An 18,123-nucleotide genomic window follows, 5' to 3' on the forward strand; every position below is an offset into this window, starting at 1 on the left:
AAAATCCCTTAACTGCCATTAATTAATTACCAGGAAATACCTGGCTCGGGTGGAGGGGGTCATTAGGCTTGTATTCCACGTAAAACTGTGAAAGGTGAAAAGAAATCAAAATAACACAGGCAGTGCATTGTGCAAAGCCAGTGGAGAGCCCCAGCAGTGTCCAGTCACCGGGGCTGTGCAGTGACACAAATGGGCTACCACGTCTGTCCTGTGACCGGCACAGCTCAGACACACAGAACCAGAAATCGTGGTGCCTTTGGGTTCAGTGTGCACTGCTGTGACCATGATTGGTGCTTGGAGCAGGGCAGTGCTTTTATATTCATATTTAAGAACAGTTAGGCTTGTTAATACCTCAGAGAAAAGGCTTCTTGAATGGTCTAGGAATGCTTAGGCAGTGGCTTCTCCCCTAACACACATTCACACATGTTCAGGATATCATGTTGCTGAAGTGTGTCTCTGAGGTTTCTTCTTTTATGTTACAGTCTACAGGTGCTCATTTAGTACTGTAAATTGCTTTACTAATGGAGACAATAGGTAGTCCTTGGTAACAAATCATGTATTATTTTCCAATATATCAAAGGAAAAGGGAGGAAAACCCAATTTCCTCCTACCCCCCCCAACACTCCCTTTCCTGAGATGTCTATGTAATTATTAACCAAGAGAAGTCTTGTTTTTCATTGAAATAGAATCTCTAGTCTGAGGTGTGGTGAACGTGTGATTTGGAGACTTCATGACTGTGGAATACATTTATTTCTGCTCACACAAGTCAAAGTGAGAGGAGGACCAAGCCCAGAGAGGCAGCTTTAGTTTCCTTCTAATGAGCACAGTCATCCTTCTGATAACAATAAACACAGGTAAATAAAATTGGGAACTGCTGCTATTTTCTATCATCTCAAACTCTATCAAGATTTTTCTTTTCTTTTGTGGATGGTTTATTGACTACCTGAGCATTTCAAAGTAGGTTACAATTTGCAATTTTTAAATTTTTTTATTGGTTAATGTTATAATTGTCAGAGGAGATTTCCTCTCCCTTCTTCCCTCCTTCAACAGCAATTGGGAGTTATGTTTGGAAGGTACTCACATGCATGTAATCAAAGTTCAGTATTTCAGGTGCTTTGGGAGCACAAACCTATTTCAAGTTAGAGTAATAAAAGTTACTAAAGAGAAAAAACATAATCCCTAACATATTTCATATCAGGAGACAGTATATATGCAGTTATACTGATAAATTTCTTTCCAATTTTTAAATTTCCCATTAGTGTGTACAAACTTGCCTTAAATACAACAAATCCTGGAGTGTAATTAAGACAACAGAAACAGAGACATTCTAAATACTCAGGATTTTCACCTAAGTTTTTATTTCATAAAAATGGAGTTTGGTGAGGGTTTTGTGAGCTCAGTTTGTGTACACAAAGACTCTTAGAAGTAGATTTGACAGAACATTTGAATTTACTTTACCCAAGGAACGTTTCCACCACTTTTCTTCACCAGGCTGTGCAATAATTTTTTTCCACATCCTGACAGCATCAACACCTGGTGGGTGAGCCCTGCAATTTTTCCATCATTGGATTTTCAAGAGAATATGTGTGGCAGAGATAGGAAAATCCCTTTAGGCAGAAGGTGGAAACTCAAATGGGACTGAGAAAGAAAGGGGGAACTGTAGGAAGTGTACAGCAAAGAAGTTCATTTCCTTATATTTGTTAAATGAGTGAGTTCCCACACATTCATTTTGGCCAGACTTGTGTTACAATTTTAAGTACCCTTGAGAATCAGCTGATACCAGGCTTAGATAACTTATTGAGCCACTTTGCCTTTTCTTTAATAAAATAAATCAGATTTTTTTTTCCCCCAGGATGCTGTGTCTCAGCAAAATTTTAATGCCTTTAGGAAGAATAGGAATTCTAATGTATCTTAAAAACCCCTGCCATGGTTATTCAATGGCTAGTTGTTTAAATTTAAACAGTGTTCCCATGGGACAGGAAAAAACTGCTGATAAGAAACAATGCCGTCTAATGGTAAAGATCTTATGATTGTGATCATTCTATTAATTCATGTACTTTCATAATAGAACAAGATATCTTGTACTTATAAATGAGAGGTGGATATTACTGCATAAACTAAATACAATGCCTTTCAAGCTCTTTGTTTAGAGGCTGTCTAAATAAACAGCTCAAATCCCTCTATCACTGAGATGAGTGGTGGAACTTCAAAGGCAGAAAGAACATGCCCACTTTATCTGATCTAGCAGAGATACAATGGGACAATGACTACAAGAACATTTCTGTTTTTTTCAGATGTAAACCTAAGGACAAGAAAAGAATGTATTTTATTGCTCTGTTTTCCCTGTGGGACACACCTAGGAAATATTACAGTGTACTTATTTTTCTAAAGTGAAGATGAAATTGCAGATTATCTCTGCAACCAGATGCCATTCAAAAGACCCAGCTCTGTCTTTCCAGCTAGACAACTAAATTATATTTCTGCTGTAAAAGCTAATATCATATGGCTTAAAACTCAGAGCTGCTGATAGCCTTGTCCTAATCTTAGAATCACCAAAGTGGTTGACATAAAGCAGTTATTAGAAAACTTGATTTTTTGATGGAAACTACCTTTAGAAGTTCATATGGAGAGTAATTGCTATACATTCTTCATGAGGAAAACTGACCAAATATTTGCAATTTATTTGTTTCCTAGAAAATGTAGAGAGGGTTTCAATGCCGCTGGAAATCAAAAATAATTAATTGTTCTACTTAACTCAAGGCAATGTATTATGTTATGCATTACAGAAAAATAAATCCCCCAAGTTTCTTGTAGGTAGTAAATTATTTTTTTAATAATTCCTTGTTCGAAGTTGCTTGGCTCTAGTCACAATAGTGACTAGTATGTTGTGCCCTGATTACTTGATTCCAACAAAAATGGCCTTAAGGTTTGCCAGCAGAAGTTCTGATTAGAAGATGTCCTTAAGTTTGTAAATAATGATTTTACTGTGACATAAAAAACCTATTTTGAGGGTGTGAGGCTCTGAGGATGGAAGAGGTGTGTAGAAAGACATGTTTTGTAGCTCACAGCTACTGTTAGAGCAGGAGGAGTCCTTGCTGAGGCAATACACTGCAGAAGGCCCTGAAATTGCTAATGGGAATCTTGGAATTAGAGTTCTTACAGATTCCTTTGCTTGTCTTAGCATTTTATTTCATTATTGCACACTGAGGCTTACTAGGAAATTAGATAATATGTGGATTTTATTTATTATACTCATTGTAATGCAATTAAGTCTTTATGATTCAGCCTGCAAATATAATGTGGGGGGTTTTATGGGAAATTTCAGTTCAGCTTCCCCATGTAAGTGTGTGGGAGGAATATGAGAACATTATTTCATTTTTTTATATCTACTCTTATTCAGTACCTTTCCCATCATGTTGATTTTGTACATTCAATTGTACATTTGGTGCAAATTGCCCTGGCACTTAAATGAGTCTGTGGATATGAAGTTTTTAAGCCCTTTTTTATTTAAACATACCTTTGCTAAGAATCTTTATTAAGATTTTTCAGCTTTGACTTTCTCTTCACCAGTACCACCTGCTTTTCTATTTATTCTCTAGCACAAATGACAATAAATGCAGCAGAATGCTTGCTTTTTTAATAGTTGGTAAAGGACACAAAGTATATCTTTAAAATAAAAGCATTTTTATGAAACTTAATTTCATGCCAATGCTTCAATGTCTATCTAATACCGGGAGCTCCTACACCTATTAAAGACCAGAGAATAAGAATAATTATACTTTTAAAATAATTGACTTCCCATCTCGGGTCTTTAAATTTACCCATTATCTCTTCTCCACTGTAGGCCTGTGCTGATATATATATATATATATGTGTGTAAACATACATGTGTATATATACATGAATATATATATATATAAAATAATGCAGGTAGACAGAGCAGTGTGTGTTGTGTATATCCAAGGCAATGTAGGGTGGAGCAAATGTGAAGTTTGTTTTAATGTAGCTCATTCTAGTGCCAAATCTCAGCTGATAGTTGTTCTTCAGATTTTGTCATTTTTATTGGAATCTGTAGTGCTAGCAATCAGAACACACTGGGGATATTTCTATGAAAAACATTTTTATCTTCAGCACCTTTACTAGTGCTGAAAGACATGAGGCTGCACCCAGCTGGAGTTTCAGATCTTGGGGTGCTTGCAGAGTTGGAAGTGATGGGTTGTGTTGTTTTCATCAGTAAACCAGACAACCTGAACAAACATATCATTTGCACATGTTGTCAAGACAATGTCAAGGCATAATTCTGGGTACCAAAAGAAAATAATATAATACTTTATGAAATTCAATTCAGCCAACCATTTTAATGAATGGTACTATTGTTATACATTTTTAATGTATAAAATACTAATTTCTAAAAAACAAGGTTTCTGTGGCTTGAAATAATTTGCTGTTCTACAAATTAAATATGTTTTTCATTACTCTGCCTTTTTTGCTGACTTCCAATTCCACTGTCTTTTTCATCTACTATTCTTAACTCTTGTCTGAAGGAACTCTGCTTGCTTTAAAGACAATTGTAATTGTCTGGTATTACTTCTGACTTTTAAACAAAGCCAAGCAGTAGCCTTTCTCCTTCCAAAACACCATTGTATTTATTTTATGACAAATGATATGTATTAACAAAACTTCAGGACTAATCTGGAGCTCTATTACACGGGATTATGGGGTTGCATATGCATGTCAAAGTTAATCTCACTGGAAATAAAACAAGCAGAAGTAAGTCTTCACATCTCTAAATTAGCCTTTTAGCTCAAAGTAAAAAAGTTACAATATATTTCTGAGGAGATAAAAAGATTGAGACTTGCTTTTAGTACTAACTTACATGTGCAAGGGCTAGAGTGATCATGGCATAGTTCTGCCTGAGAGTTAAATTCTCAAAGTAGACTCTAGCCATAAGGACAACCTCCCACAAAATAAAAACATCTTGAAGAAATGAAAAAATGAAAGCCAAATGTCAGAAATTAGGAAAAAACCATTTAATTTCTGATTCCTAACTTTTGTTAGGTGCCCACTGTGTTGAAAGTGAGGAAGAAGCTGCTCTGAACTGTGGACATTCTGGAGCTGGACACAGAAACCTGTCACTTGTGTCAATGTGCAAACCCCTCTCGTTTCAGCAACAAAAGTGAGTATTTCCTACCTCAGCTTGAAATTGGAATGACTTGACTCCATATAGTTTAAATAGCATAGAAACTATCATGTTCTTGATGTTATTTGGTTTGTTCTGGCTTTACAAAACATCAGTAGCAGCTCTTCATCCCAAACTAGATCCTAAACTTTTTCTCCTTGATAATATTTCTGTTTCTAAATAACGAATCACTTATTCAGAACACAGAGACTTCCATTAAGGTGTGACAGTTGTTGTGTAATTGGAGAGCACCACTTCTCAGGTATTTTGACAAACACATGCAAGGTATGTGACTGAACTTAAATGAGAACCTGTGGAAATCTTTGCTTTTGGGGCAGGCTCCTTCTTGCTATGAAAAGGATCTGCAGCATTCCCTGATGATCTCCCAGCTGATAAATGTCCCATCCTATTGCCCATGTTTTCTTGTTTTACTTCATCAGTTATGTCACTCTTCGACGCTTTTCCTATTGCATTCTCATCATCACTTTCTTATCTCTTTCCACATTTGTTTCCTTGTGCCATTGCCTCATTCAGTACATTACATTCTCCAAGTTCCTTGACAGCTTCTAGATTGATTTCTCTTTTTTTCTTCTACGCAAAGGTTTTGTTTAGCCTTTGATTTATTTTCCTCTTGTACCAGTTCCTTTCCTGCAATTTCAGTTGTACAGCCCTCTTGCAGTGGTCTTAACAATTCTCTGCCTTTAATGGCTTGCACAAAATTAGGATTTTTCAGTCACTTTCTGGGATTTTGTATTCCTCTGTTTCTAGCATTTCTTATTACATCTGGACTTAAAATCATGTTAACCTCAGCTGCAATTGATTCAGCAGGACAAGCATGAGTTTTAACTATACTAAGTTTTAAATATACCAAGGGAATCAATCTAATCAAAACTTCTTTTTCAAATTATTTCTCCAGCAAAGTTTTTCTGCATCCTGCTTCAGTCTATCTTTCTCCACTAACACACACCCATATATGCTTTGCCCTTCTTAAACTGCTTTTTATAATTTCTGTACTTCATAGAGAAAAAGAGGAGAGTTTCCCATGCCACTTGTACTTTTAGCATAAATTATTGTCACTGGGTAGTTTTTGAGATTGCCCAAAGCATGTATAGATCGTGTGCTAAAAACAAGGGAAGAAATATTTCCCCCATGAAATTCTGTTGATCTCTGGAGAATTACTTTGAACTCTTGTTTCAGAAAATCTTTCTTTCCACTGTTCTAAGTTATATATTAACATTGTAATTTTTCTAGGCTTACTAGAAGTTCATTTGACTATTTTCATCATTTCAATGTTAAAGGAATTTTTCACATTAAAGATTAGGAAAAAAGCATATTTGGTCCAACCAAATATGTGAAAATATAGCAACATTTGTGTTTATTTTTACTATTGTGAAAATCCTACTATTTGAGAAAAAATTTCCTGAAATTAATGAATTATTCAAAGTAAATAAAACTTTAAGAAGATGCAGGTTTTGTTTGACTTGTGACCAAAATAAAGGGAAATCGTTTTCATTCAGAACTGCTTATTGCAGCAGTTTACTATCAGTGAGGTAAATATTTTACATTTTCTACAGCCTTAAAAATAACACAGCATGATTAATATTAATATAGTGTACTTTTCCATTAAAATATCATTTATAAAGCAAATTATATTTTATGATGATGTTAGATGATATTATGACCTTCTCCTTCATTAGGAAGGCTGAGGAAATTATTTAGAATTTATAATGTAGGTTTAAATTCAAATAATATTGTCAACTTTCTTATGATGGATAAAAACTTACATTTTAAACTGGAATTGCAGAGAGAAGTTAATTTGCAGAACTGAGTGGTGCTGCAACATTAAACCAATCTGTACCTACTGCCTGAAACTTCCTAAACAGAACAGACCAAGTTTTATGGATATCTTTTGTTTCTTTAATTTTTTAAATATCATGGCATTTGTTCCTATTTTTTTTTAAATCTAAATGTAGAGCAGGTGAAAAGGCAATGCAGAAGCTGGGGAGAGAGTTAAATCTTCTTTCTAGTTGCAGACACAGAATTTAATCTGTGGAAGGAACAGTTCCTTCCTTTGCCTTTTCATGCTCTGTTTCCTCACTCTGGAGACTTACTAGACCAGACCAGTCATGGTCTAAAAATGACATTAAATTTGGAATCTCTACTAGAGTTCACCGAGTTATCCTGAGGTACAGCTGTTTATTAGAAAATGTGCTGCTCTCAAAGTCTTCATTGCATTAGGTAGAATGAATTCTTTTTCCCCAGAATTAGATTTTTCTTCTGAAGTATTTATTGTACTCTGGTTTTGTGGTTCTTGGTTTGTATTCAAAGTTTTGGAAGAGAAGCTAATGATTTTATTGCTACAGAAAACAAATTCCAACAATTTTTATGCAACCATTGTTTTTGGATTTGTGGCTGATTTTAGCTTTTGTCATTTTTTCCTTTCTGATTGAATTTTCCCAGTGTGAGACAGACACTATACAGTAAGCTATAACTGCAAATCCCAGGGAAAGGCAGGGGCAATAAGGGATAAACACAGTATCCTGTTAGGAAACAGTGCTTCATAGACAAAACCCTCCTTCTCCTAGATTGATATTGGACAGAGAAAATTTGTTGTGCTTATATTTAAGACCAGTTTTTAGCAGGCCAGTTCACTTTTTCCTGCACTGGGCTGTATCTTATCATTTTATGTGCTGATCTCATCTCGATTCCTATTTAATATTTTATGTGTGGCAGTGAAGTCACATCAGCAGTGCTTAAATTGGCACGAGAGGACAAAAGTCAAATCTTCCCTGCTCCAAGCTGTAGTCCCTAAAGACAAGAATTTTGTGCCCTGTGAGGCAGGAGCCTTGTTCAGTCACAGAGCAGGGAAGGTATAGGTTGGATAGGAGGAAAAAAATTTTCACTGAAAAAATACTCAAGTACTGTAATGCTCTTCCCAGGGAGGTGGTAGAATCACCATCTCTGGATGAGTTTATAAAAAGATTGGATATGGCACTTGGTGCTATAGCCTAGTTGAGGTGTTAGGGCACAGGTTGGACTCGATGATCTTAGAGGTCACTTCCAACCTCCTGATTCTGTGATTCTGGCTCAGTAGGACAGCAGAGCAAGCAGTAAAATATAAACTAAAGTCAGGCCAAATGCACCCTGAAAATCCCAGTTGTGAAGGTTGACCCTGTTTTCTTCACCAAAAATAAAACTTGCCTGTGTGCTTGTGCAGTGTGAGAAACTGAGTGAATGTTCTCACAACAGAGGGACCAACATGAGCCCTTTTTCCTGCCTGAAAGCCACAATCTGTGTGCGTGGCTTTGTGCTGAAGCCTTGCAGGGCTAATCCTTGACGGCAGTGTCTGGCCCAGAATACAGATCAGGTGCTGCTCCACTGCTTTGGCTTTGCTTGTGGGCAGTGTGTCAGCTGTAAAAAGAGCTGATGTATACACCTCTACTAATCCCCTCAACAAGGCTCTAATGAAATATCTTAATTGGAGCTTCCACTAATTTTAATCAGATTTCCCACTGGGAGTGTTAGCCCATGAAGACACCGGTATTTTTTGTGTGCTCAGTCTGATGTTCCTTAAGGCTACTGACAGGATCCATAGTGGAGATACATTAACTGCAAGCAGAATTAGGATTCCTATGTGTCCTGAGGGGTCCTCAATTCTTTACAGGTTCTCAGTGCAGGCAGGAAGGCTTTACTAGGGTTCACATGAAGCAAAAGTAGGCATGCTCTGGAGAAAAGCAGATGATGAAGACAATTCTGAGAATGTGTTCTTGAGTGAATACAACTTTGTGTTTGTTTGTAATATGTGTAATCATGAAGGGATTAAAAAAAGAGGCCTGAATGAGAGCTATTGTTAGCAAAAGAAAAACTCACTGCAGAATAGGAAAAAACAACTAAAGAACCAAAACAAAATAAGAAACAAAGGGTAAGCAGGTGCAGAAAAAGAAAAAAAAAAAAAAACAGTAGTTTATTTAAACATTTTAAATTTTGAAAGTAAATCTGTTTGCTCATTGTTCTGAAGAACCAAATCATAATTGCACTGATTTACTGTCCTCTTTGATGCTTTGGGCTGTCAAGTTGCAACAGAAAGTGAGTAATTTTGCTGATAAGAAGGAAATTTTTCTCTAAGTTTGAATTCTCTCCTTTTTCTTTTACCTGTTTTTATGGGTATCTATTTCTTTCTTATTTAGGCAGCTTTAGGGACTTTATTGGAAGTTTCAGCCTTAAAAATGAATACTGCAATGAATTCCATTGTCATTAGTAAAACAAGAAATCATGTAGAAAACCCCAACAAAATCCAAGGCACAGGGGAGTCAGACATACATATATAGTAGGAATGGGCTTCTGTCATGGTGAACTTATACTTGGAAGGGACCAAATAATAAGAGAAATGTTATTATCTCATTTAAGAATGTGGGATGAAGAGCAGAGCAATGATGTGACTTGACTAATGGTGTAGGTCTGAGCTGGGAACAGAATCCAGACTGCCTGACTCCCCATGCAGAGCATTAAACAGATTGCCTTTCACTCCTCCTTGAGAAATAACTGAGGGCTACCTGTCTAACAGCCTGGATTTGGTGAAACACACACTGTGTATTTGATTTAGTGAATTGTCTTTTACCATGATGATGGTATTTTCTAAAAGCATCCATAGCGAAACTCACTGATTATAAATGATTTATAGGTTCAGTGTCACTACTGTACAGTGTCACTACTGTTACAGTGTCACTACTGTAATGATATTTCTTTCTAAGCAAAGTGACTGTATCATGTCAGAAGACACTGGTGTTTATCTTTCAGGGAATAAGCACCAGAAAATGCTGCACAGGATTTCTGTTCTTCCTAAGCCACCCTTGTTAACATTTAACCCCAAAACACATGGTCTAAGTCAGAAGGAGCAAAAATAAATCTGCTGCCTCAAAACTTATTTAAAATATATATGCAAAATTCCATTTTTTTGGACTTAGCATTATCTAGTGTGTACTGCAGAGAACTCCTTTAAAACCAACCACAGTGATATAGCAGTGCATGTCCTAAAGAAATGTTCTTACAGTCTACCTCTATAAAATCCATTCTTCATTTGTAAATTAGAATCCCAGCCCTGCTGGAGGCTGAATTGGGTAGACTTTAGTCTGAGAGTTACACAAGTTGGTAAAAGGAAATTACCTAAAATGAAACCAATCAATGTTTAGAGCACAAAAAGGACTCACAAAAGAAAAGAAATATGTTGCTTAACTCCGTAGAAGGTGTGTAGAAGGGTGAATGGTACAATGTGTAGGAATGGGGGTTGAAGTGGAACTTTCTTTACTTAGTACAGTAACTGTGACAAAAGCTGGAGCTTGCACATTATGCATTCCCAGACATGTCCCTGAGCTATCTTTAATGAATGCTCTTCTCATTAATTTAAATGCTGCGAACATGCAGCTAGCAATAAGATAATTGAAGTAGTTCTTAATTTAGAAGCAGGCTCTCTGGTTATTCCACATGAAGAAGCAGAGCTATAAATTGTTAAATTCAAGGCAGAGATATGAATTTTCAGAGATGCATTCAACAGCACTGGGTAGGGGAAGAAAAGAGAAATGCTTGCTGCTCTTTAAAGGAGGAAAGTGACCACAGGTTTGAAGGACTATAAATTTATTTTCCTAAGGCTTACTGTCCTCCAGCAGAGACTTCATCTCCATGGTAATTAAAGCTTCTGGGGCAAGAGCTCTCTTTTTGTTTTCTCCTTGCACAGCACTAAGGGCAAAAAAGTTCTGGAGCAATAAATTGAGGGACCACAGTAATTCACTAGGAAGAACATTGGGGAGACTATAACATTAATGCAGGTAATATATCATTTCAAGGGCATTATAGCAAAGGAGAAAAATTCCTTCTTTCTTCTGCTGGTGAATTCAGGAACTTTTCATATTTGTTACTAGGACACCTGCCACCCAAAACTTGGCTTTGTGCAGAGGGTTACCTCTCTCCTCATTCATTTGAACAGTTTCACTGGATTCAATCCTGACTTTACTGTCAGTTATCTCTAATTTCAATTTTAGCAGACATGTGAGAGTGACCCAGCATTGTAAAGCAGCTCATGTTGAAATATTTTTCTGTAAAAACTTTCAGATGTAGGGAAGTTCAGAGGCTTTAATCTGAAACCATAAAACCTGCCTGCTTCCTTACTGGAGGTTGCACCAAAGCATTATGAACTGAAGGTTAGAACTTCTACCTCTATGGAAGCTGAATTTAGCTGGCTTTGCTATTGTGGCATTTTATGTCAATCTTGTAGAGAAATGATTGAATAGGAATTAATTGTGAAAAATTTTGAAATATTTTAGCAGAGTATTTTATCACTTCTTCAGAAGAAGTGATGTGAACATGTAAGGTCTGATAATGAATTTCTACCTCTGTGCATCAAAATCAACAGTGTAGTGACCTCTTTAAAAATGTTTAAAATTAGAACAACTCTGGATTTTCTTTGATTTAAAAACAAGAAAAATCCCCATACTACTGTAATTTGTTTTTCTAATAAAGCAGGAAAAATACTTCAATTTAAATATTGTTTGATGTAAAATAACTGAATTTCAGCAAATCTGGCTTCTAGCCTGGCTTTGTATGACCATATTTGTCTAATACAAATTATGCAAAATTTAATATTGTACTGGAACGGCATTCTTAATTGTATAGTTCGTTGCGTCTAAGAAAAAATCCAAAATTTAAAAAAAAAATGGAAAAAGTCATATTTAATGTCATTAGTTTAATATCCAAGTGTAACAAGCCTATGGATAATAAACTGATATTTTAACGTACTGGGAAGCTCTTAGCCTGTACCTAAATCTGTACCTAAATCTGTTTCAGAATGTTCTGTTTTTTCTTTAGGAGTCTGCTTCCTCAGCTGCTGTCAGGAAGGCACTGCTGCCTGAACACTGTGTGTGCATGTGCAGGTGGGTACAACCCTGACCATTTAAATACAACTCTAAAGCTTTTCTTACAATGTGAGGGTAAGGAAGAGGAGAGAGACTTTTCTGTGCTCTTTAATGTTACTGCCATGAAACAATCTTCACACACCCTTCTGGCCATCCCTCATGGTGCTGGCTGGCACTGGGAGCAGAAGTCACCCTGTGGTAGCAGGAGTTCCACTCAGTGCTTGGCTGGAGGCTTGGTTGTGGAGAACAGTAGATGTGGAACAAGGTTCTCAGCAGGTAACAGGAGGGAGGAGACAATCAGGGTGTTAGAGCTGAGTCCTGGCTGGTTTGAAGAGGGAGAATGTGGGACACCTCTTTGAAAAACAGATGTAAAGACTATTTTGCAAACCACTCTCTGTGGTTTGAGCCAGGGTGCTGCCAGTTAGGAGCTCTCCCTCCTGCCTGCCCACTGTGTAGAAATTAGACCACAGTAGGAATCTATTTGCAGTACTTGGATTTTGATGAAGTTTCTTATGTTCTATTTTCCCCCTGTTCCATCAGCTCTCTCTCAAAGATATTTTCTCTGTTATTTAAGAATGGATGTTTTTGTTGTTTAGGATTATTCACTGAAAACTTACATTGATTTATAAGACTTGAAAATTATAAAAATGATAAAAATAAAACCTCAGGGTTCAAGTCTGCTATTCCAAGTGAGATTAATCTCTTATATATATCTATAGCAACCTAACATGAGCAGGAGTCACCTGTGAAATTTTTGCTTTCCTTCTTTTTCTTATTTTTAAACAATTCTCTTCTTTTCAGCAGCACATAAATGCCTTTAAATTTTATAATTTTAACTTGTCTTGGAGATTATTTGAAAAGTCTCCTGGATATACACAACTCATGCAGTGGGGCATTGAGCTGCTGCTGTAAAAATTAAAGGACTGAAGAAATCACAACAGTCATAGAATTCCCAGTCTTTTTGGTGAATGATTCAAAGGAAATCACTGTGATTATAATTCAAACCCACAGTGATTAATTCTCAGATTTTTTTTGAGATAATATTGTTAGCAATTTTCTCATTCTGGTGCGTCAAAATGTCTGACAATGGGTAACATAAACAGCAATACAAGAAATAACCAACCCACTTTAGCTTTCTTGAGTGTATTTGAGAGCACAGCTCCTGACCAACTGTCCAAAATCTCTTGTTTTCCACCGGGGTTTTTCTAAACAAATCTCTTTTCTCTCAGCATTTGATGCCACTTTTAGCTACTCCAACACTCAGGTTCCTCATCTGAGTCCTGTTCTCCCCAAATATATAGTAACTATTTAAACAGTAAATTAACACATTTATTAATGGATTACATGCTTTGGTGGCAGTGCATGAGATCCTGTAATTCTGTTGTTGTACCTTACTTCTTCTTTCCCTTACTCTTTATTAATTGGATCAACTAAGATTATAAATTCTTCTTTTATTCTTATCAGGAAAAATAAATTGATCTGTGGAATTTGTTGCTTAATAAATACTCAGGAGAATCAGTAAAAAGATTTTTTTTTTCCCTAAGAATTCTATTTTGGGCAGTTTTGAGTTTTCAAAAACATAAGAATCATCTGGTTCCTGGAAAAGTCTTGCAAATTTCTTCTTCAGCAAACAGGCAAAGTTTGCACAAAATAAAAACACTTTTGACAAAGAGAAATGAGTCCCAAAGTTAAATTCCAACATTTGAGAAGTGCATATTTTTAATATAACAATTCTGCTGTGAAAGCAAGTGGTGAAATTGGAGTTTAGAAACCATGGTGTTTTTCACAGCATTCCTGGCTTCCCTTTCACTTTACAGCTGGCTTCCAGTTGATTTAGTATTTCACATCAAGCATATTTCTAAATGAATTCTGAAGAAAGACTTGGGAATTGTCAGTTGATGGAAGATCAGTCTTCATCATATAAAATTAAATTTTCCTCTTTAAGTAGGATAGCAAATGAAAATTCACCTTGACTTTTGTTTAGTTAGACCTATGGCTAGGGAACAATTCACCTAAAGTCTTTAAAAATCCACAATTCAGTTGCTAAAAAGTCCATCTAGCAAACCCTACTGGCTTTTGTCAAAAAATGTGCTGAGAGCTTTATATGGCACATAAAGCCCTATTTTTCTGTGGGATAACTTTACTACCACAGTTACTAAGAGCTCACGAATGTTCACAGGCTCATCCCCAAGGTTACAGCAAAGGAGAGACTTTTCAGACATTGCTCAGTGCTATGGGTACATTCTTGGTCATCCTTTGACAGAAACAGTTCGTGCTTAATTTGGGTCTCATGACATATTGAGCAGTACATATATTTAGAATTAAATCCTTTGGAATCGCCATGTAAATATAAAAGGGTTAATGTAAGGCACTAACTCTGGCCTTTCACATGTTGGTTGGTAAAATCCACTGATCAGTACCTTTGAACCAAACCTTTTAAAGACACTTCCCTGAACATTCCAAAGCAATCTATGTTTGCACTGAAGGAGGTATTCTACACAGAAGAAAGTATTTTGGTGTGTTTCATGTCCTGGTGTTTATGCACACTGTGATCATTTTGGCCACAAACAATGTTTCCACTAACTGTGAAAGGAATGTGCAATTTATGCTGTGATACATCCTCACTCAGAGTGTCCATCATAAAATCCAAGTGTTGAGGGTTGAGCATTCCAACTGAGGAGAGTTTCTTCTCTCTTCTCAGCACTCAGTGCTGTTGCTTTGTGCTACTGTGGGGCATCAGAGCTCTGTGCTGGCTGTTTTTTATTTCTTTATTTTCTTTTTTTTTAAGAGAGGGTGGTGTTTGGGGGAAGTTTGTTTTCTGTTAAAAGTGTAAATCCTTCGGTGTAGCAGCAGTGCCTCTCCAGATTGCTCCTGCAGTTAGTCCTGATCCTTTATGGAGTTTTGAATATTGCAGAGTAAAAAGAAATCATTATATTAAATAATCTACTTGTTCAAGCACCAATTATCACTCTTAAGGTGGAGTTTTGTGTGAGAGTTCAGTCTGGGTGAAAAAAGATGGAACAATGAAAAGCACATCATCTCTTAGTGCAGCCAAATATTTGTAAACTGAAGTTGCTGAGCGTGTAAGTGGTAACAGTCATCTTGCAAACAGATGGGACAGTCCTGTGTTTGTGAACTTTTGCCCCAGGAAGAAAGAGGGTAAAGGAAAGAGGAGAAAGTACAAGAAATGCTTAGTAATTATTACTTATTTCACAGTATTACCTTGCAATGATTGTTTTGCTCAGGCATATGTGTATAATATTCATGGAAATGGTCTCAGAGTAATTCAGATATCACATGTAGGTGTAATTTTGAAAATTGCCACTGGATGTTTGTGTCATTTTTGGGTTGGTTCCTTTTTCTTAGTCACAGTACACAGTGTGACAGAGTGGTTACTAGACTATTCATGATGTCATAGATTAAACTGCATTCTATAAACAGAAATTTACACCCTGTACTTTCAACTGAATGGAAAAATCATTTAAAATTTGCCATAAAGAGTCTGCACTTTCTATATGTTAAAATCTACTTTGCATTCTTAGTAAATTAAATTCATAAGGTTTGTGAAGGTGTCTTAGAGTGGTCTGAAATTTAGATGAGAAGATAATGAATTCAAGGGTAATCATTTTTCCGTGCAGTGATGTTAAGTGCTCATCTGCTTTAAAGCATGAACTTGGTTGCAGAATATTTTAACTTTTGATGGTTTAGAATTCCCTGTGCACCTTGGCTGCCATTAATGCAGGATGTTGGTTTTCATTGGTAGAGTTTTTTTATATCCTGTTTCATACACAGTGAAATCATTAAGACTTCCACATGCGGTTAGGAAGGAAATTCTTTCTACAGAGGTTTGTACATGAAATCTATTGGTGGGTTTGTTCATTCCCTTATGTTCTCTGAAATATGCTTTATTACTTTGCAGCACCCTAACAGGGTCATCCTCTCTCTAAAACTCCATTGACACCATCCCCCAACCACTGCAAGCTGCCCACAGGCTTTCACCGTAACCCCTGAGGCACAGCCAGAACAGGGCAGCTGGGGATGACCTGAAATTAGTGCTAAAGGCAGAGACACTTCTACATTCAAATCCTCCAGCTTCCAGTACCAAGCTGGTCAGGTCCAGGACACAGCCCATGAAAGAAGCTGGAACAGCCTTTCCATCCTTCAGAGTAATCACCAAAAGTAAGTGCTATTTTAGGATAAGGCTTAATAACTTCACTTTGGGTGCTGCTGCCTCTTCCAGGGTTCAGTTTCCAGTACCAAACTCAGTGCCTGTGCTTGCTTCCATGCACTGTTTGATATCAGGTCCACTATACCAAATAGCATGAATATTGTAGGTTTTCCAAGAGCTTTATGCATAAAATTTTTTATGTTAGTGAAACCAGCTCCTTCATGGAATATCAGTTTTTTAGTTCTGGAAAACACTTGTTTAGTAGGCAATAATATGTATAAAAACTGTTGAGTCCTAATCATTTAGGGGCTTTTGTGACCAATGACCCCTAGTTGTTTTCACTGCAGCCTGATGCCATGGAGAGCCCCTCTCATGTTTGTGTTTTCATTAACAAAACCCCACATTTACGCTGTGAAGATTTCCAGCATTGCAGATTGCAATGAGAATGAAATATGTTGTTGCTGTACTGTGTCAAATACAAACAGCCCCTCCATGGAGCATTCTGCTCATGTGGATACCCTCTTCAAGTACTTCATGGCAAAGTCTGGTCACTTGTTCAGAAAAGGTAAGTTTAAAGAAGTTTAATTTGTGTAATCAGGCTCAGACTTTGGGGCTAAAGGCACTCAGGTAACCACTGAAACATTTTTAGCAGGAAAAGGGCCAAGAGGGTGGGAGGTTTGGTAAAGAACATTTGTAAATCTTATTACTTCCACTCTAGAATTCCAGCAGCACAAAAGTTGTTAATTTAAGGGTGCTGCCAGTAAAGGATAGACAACTTTTAAGGATTAGATTAATTATCAGTCCTAATTGTGTAGCTAAGAACTCTAATAGGCAGAAACAGAACAATTTCTAGTCAGCAGAACTTCTCAGAAAGTTTTCAAGCTTGTTGCTCTAAATTAAATGAGCATTTTTCAAATGCAACCAAATGTTCTGAATTAAGGTCATAACATTGAGAAAGTAGTAACTAGAAAAGTGGAACAAAGAAAGCTGCTTTCTATGGCTTGGTTTCTTATAGAAGAAAAAGCACTGATTACAAAGGGTCGTTGACATGGTGGCAGGACATGAAAGAACTGCATTAAGCATTGGAGCTACTTTCAATAACACAGCTGGAATGACTTTAATAGAACTCTCAAAAAAGTTTTTTGGGATATTTGGAACGTGCATTTCCTCTTGATTTAAGGTATATTAAAAGGTTCTGTAAATATATTCAGTACTGCTTAGACTTATAGTCTATAGATAGCATAACAGAACTCTTTAATTTCCATGGGAATATTCTTATGCTTATTTCATTGTGAGTTTCAGATGAAAGTTTGTGTTTCTTGGGGTTTTCATAAACAGATGGTTTAAAACTTTTTTAATGAAAATACAGTGTAAAAGCTGCTCATGTGAGCACTTGATTCTGGGAAAGAAAATAAAAACAAAGGTTGAGGTTTAAGATAGTGTTAAGATCTTTGACAGTGGTTTCTTATAAACGACTTTACCTTTTTGAATGTAGAAATATGAATGCTATAAGAAATTCATAATCTTTTTATTGGGCTGGTACATATTGTTTAAAAGTACACAACATATGTTGGTTTAGTATAATACTGCACCAGTTGTGACTGGCCATGACTGGGTTATTCAAGCTCTCTCATTCATTTTAGCCAATTAGTTTGGCTGCTTATCAGGAAGTGACTTCAGTAAGGAAGCACAGTAATTCAATTATCAAGCACTCCTTTTCTTACCCTTCCAAGAAAATGCATATGAACTCAATGTAAGAAAAACATTTATTTGCAGCTTCTTGTCTGTGATAACTCATTATGTTACATGCAGCATGATTCACCCCAGAATGCTTATCTGTCATGGAGGGTGGGAGGAGGAGAGTGAAAAAT

General features: G+C 36.5%; 1 long non-coding RNA gene across 1 annotated transcript in view; it reads left to right on the forward strand.

Moving 5' to 3' along the window:
- LOC143694450 (uncharacterized) overlaps window positions 1–18,123 on the forward strand; it is a 43,548-nt gene that overhangs the window by 15,974 nt on the left and 9,451 nt on the right. The window contains exons 2-4 of the long non-coding RNA XR_013182934.1: window positions 5,059–5,176; window positions 12,038–12,102; window positions 16,004–16,263. This is a non-coding gene — a long non-coding RNA (uncharacterized LOC143694450). The remainder of the gene's footprint in view (window positions 1–5,058; window positions 5,177–12,037; window positions 12,103–16,003; window positions 16,264–18,123) is intronic.

This window comes from Agelaius phoeniceus, chromosome 7 (genome assembly GCF_051311805.1).
Source record: "Agelaius phoeniceus isolate bAgePho1 chromosome 7, bAgePho1.hap1, whole genome shotgun sequence".
NCBI lineage: Eukaryota > Metazoa > Chordata > Aves > Passeriformes > Icteridae > Agelaius > Agelaius phoeniceus.